The sequence below is a fragment of the Charadrius vociferus genome, unplaced genomic scaffold (assembly GCF_000708025.1).
Source record: "Charadrius vociferus isolate BGI_N301 unplaced genomic scaffold, ASM70802v2 scaffold770, whole genome shotgun sequence".
In the NCBI taxonomy this organism is placed as follows: Eukaryota; Metazoa; Chordata; class Aves; order Charadriiformes; family Charadriidae; genus Charadrius; species Charadrius vociferus.
This window is the reverse complement of record NW_009646395.1, coordinates 228825-229139: the sequence shown is the minus strand read 5'-3', so window position 1 is coordinate 229139 and position 315 is coordinate 228825.

Genomic DNA, 315 nt, shown 5'->3' with positions numbered 1-315 from the left:
GGCCTTGGCGACGGGCGGCGGGTAACGGTCGCAGCCGGAGCCGCCATTTGCTCGGGGCCGCGTCCCGGTGCGGAGTGCGGCTGCGGCTGTAATTTCGGCCGGAAAAGCATTCAGACTGCTGGTAGCAAGCCGGACTAAACAAAAAACAACAACAAAAAAATTCCTCTTCTGGCTTTGGAGCAGGGAACTTTGCAAGAAACCCAGAAACCCACACCTGGGCTGCTCTCACTGTAGGGGAGTGATGGTCAGTCTGGTGGTTTTTTTTTATACAGATACTAAGCACTGATTTTTATTCTTTTCCATAAACCAAAAGTG